Below are 2882 nucleotides of genomic sequence, written 5' to 3'. Positions count from 1 at the left end.
TAATTAGATAGTTAATCTTAGTTTAAAAACGTCCCTTTAATTCTTAGGCTAGTTAATAAAAAGATAGTAATTACTAGTACTTTTAGTCCTTGTGGGTATCACCATAACTATACCAGTGTTCGATAGGTGCGCTTGCCTTAGTCAAATTTTTAGTTAGTTTAGCGATCATCAAGTTTTTGACACCGTTGCCGGGGACTAAGATATTAGGAATATTTAATTTTATTATTTTAGACATTTTTATTTTTATTGCAATTTAATTTTGTTTTTATTACTAATTTTTCTTTTATTTGCTTCTGGCAGGTTTTTATAGTTTATGACTAGAAGAAACTCGACAGGACCTCTACTTTTTGACAGCGAAATTAAAAGTACAGCTCATAGAAATCGTAGAGAGATAAAGCGAAGTCTACTATATATAGAGGAAGAGCACGAGGACGATACCAATAACACCGAGGAGATGGCTAAAAATCAAAATAATCCGCTGCCTCCTGTGGTTGCCGCAAATCCAGTGAATCAGAATCCTGCTCCTCGTACTATGTACGACTATGCTAAGCTCAATTTAACAGGAGCTGAATCGAGTATAGTTAGACCTAATGTTGCTGCAAATAATTTTGAACTGAAACCTAACACGATTCAAATGATACAACAGTTTGTTCAGTTTGATGGTTTGTAGGACGATGATCCAAACACTCATTTAGCAAATTTTTTGGAATTCTGCGACACCTTTAAGATCAATGGCATTTCTGACGATGCTATTTGCCTTTGGTTATTTCCCTTTTCATTATGAAATAAGGCTAAACAGTGGTTGAACTCGTTACCATGAGGGTCAATCACTATTTGGGAACAAATGACCGAAAATTTTTTGTTTAAATATTTTTCGCCAGCTAAAACGACAAAGTTGAGGAATGATATCTTTTCTTTTGTGCAGATGGATTTAGAAACACTTTATGATGCATGGGAGAGATACAAAGATTTATTGAGAAGGTGCCCTCACCATGGGCTACCTCTTTGGTTACAGGTTCAAACTTTCTACAACGGTTTGAATCCCTCAACTAGAAAAATGATCGACCCAACTACTGGTGGAACCATCAATAATAAGAAACCTGAAGAGGCTTATGAGTTCATAGAAGAGATGTCACTGAATAATTATCAGTGGCAAGTTATGAGGACAAAGCCAACAAAAGCAACCGGCGTTTTTAACGTCGATTCAGTTACTATGCTTTCAAATTAGGTAGAACTTTTGAATAAAAAGATTGATGGATTATTTCATTCTATGCAGGTACATCCAGTAATGCAGTGCGATGCAAGTGGAGGTGGAATAAGCAATTCAGAATACCTACCCTATAGCCTCAACATGGAGAAGGAGCAAATAAATTATATGGGTAATAATCCTCGAACTCAAAATAATCCTTACAGTAACACTTACAATGCAGAGTGGAGGAAGCACCCAAACTTCTCATGGGGAGGCCAAGGGAATCAAAGACACCATCCCCTCCAGGCTTCCAACAACAACCTTACCAGCAAGAGAAAAAGTCGAACCTTGAAGAGATAATGCAAAAGTTTATTTCAGTAGTGGAAACTCATTTTCAAAAAACTGAAACAACACTTAAAAATCAACAAGTATCTATTCAAGGCCTCGAGAATCAAATAGGACAACTGGCTAAGATGATTTCAGAAAGACCACCAGGGAGTTTGCCTAGTAACACCGAACCCAATCCAAAAGAGCATATGAAAGCAGTTACACTAAGGAGTGAGAAAGTGTTAGCTGAATCTGAAAAGAAGTTTCCACAAGAAGCTGATAGGAAAGAGGATGAGGAGGTAAAACCTGAAGTAAGTGAAAAATCGGTGCTGAGGTAATATAAACCACCAATCCCGTATCCAGCAAAGTTGAAAAAAGACCGCATGGACGTACAATTCGGTAAATTTCTTGAACTTTTTAAACAGTTGCATATTAACTTACCTTTTGTTGAAGCTATCTCGCAGATGCCTACATATGCAAAATTCTTGAAAGAGCTTACAGTAGAACTCAATGAGGAGTGCTCGACCGTACACCAAAATAAACTACCAACCAAACTAAAAGATCTAGGAAGTTTTACTATTCCCTGCTTAATTGGTAGTTTAAATGTTGAAAAAGCACTAGCTGATTTATGCACTAGCATTAATTTGATGCCTTACAAAATGTTAAAGCAACTTGGCCTTGGGGAACCAAAACTTACTACGATGAGTGTTCAACTAGTTGATAGATCTGTTAAATATCCTAGGGGAATTATTAAAGATGTACTCGTAAAAGTAGATGAAGTCATATTCCCTGTTGATTTTGTTGTGCTTGACATGGATGAAGATGATGAGGTGCCTTTAATTTTAGGTCGCCTATTTTTAGCCATTGCTAGGGCTGTTATTGATGTAGGTGACGGTAAACTTGTGCTTAGGGTAGGTGACGAAGAGATTATTTTTAAAATTTATGATGCTATGAGATTTTCTAGAGAACAAGATGACTCTTGTTATTTTATTGACTCTATTGATCATGCTACTCAAGATTTTTTACAGGAAATCATTCATAAGGACATGTTGGAATTGTGTCTTACCTAAAGAGAGAAGGTAAATGATGATGATTCTGCGTTAGGTAAGGAAAAAGCCGAATTAAAGTCTAATGAGTCTTCACTGAGACAGAAGAGCTATGAGGGTGTTGAGGTAAACAAGGAATTAAAATTAAAACCCTCTGTTGAAAAACATCCTAAATTGGAATTGAAGCAATTACCAAATCACCTAGAATATGCGTTTCTTGGAAATAATTCCATATTACTAGTAATAATTGCTTCAAATTTACAGCTAACCAAAAAGGACGAGTTACTTCAAGTTTTAAAGGAGCATAAAAGAGCTATAGC

General features: G+C 36.1%; 1 non-coding gene across 1 annotated transcript; it reads right to left on the bottom strand.

The window, feature by feature from the left end:
- Nucleotides 1-892: 892 nt before the first annotated feature.
- LOC121231413 (small nucleolar RNA R71) lies at nt 893-999 on the bottom strand. Its single transcript, XR_005929471.1, has one exon. It is a non-coding gene; the product is annotated as a small nucleolar RNA R71 (small nucleolar RNA).
- Nucleotides 1000-2882: the final 1883 nt, after the last annotated feature.

The sequence above is a fragment of the Gossypium hirsutum genome, chromosome A06, assembly GCF_007990345.1.
Source record: "Gossypium hirsutum isolate 1008001.06 chromosome A06, Gossypium_hirsutum_v2.1, whole genome shotgun sequence".
NCBI lineage: Eukaryota > Viridiplantae > Streptophyta > Magnoliopsida > Malvales > Malvaceae > Gossypium > Gossypium hirsutum.
Note: the sequence above shows the minus strand (reverse complement) of the source record. Positions and strands in the feature narration are given on the sequence as shown.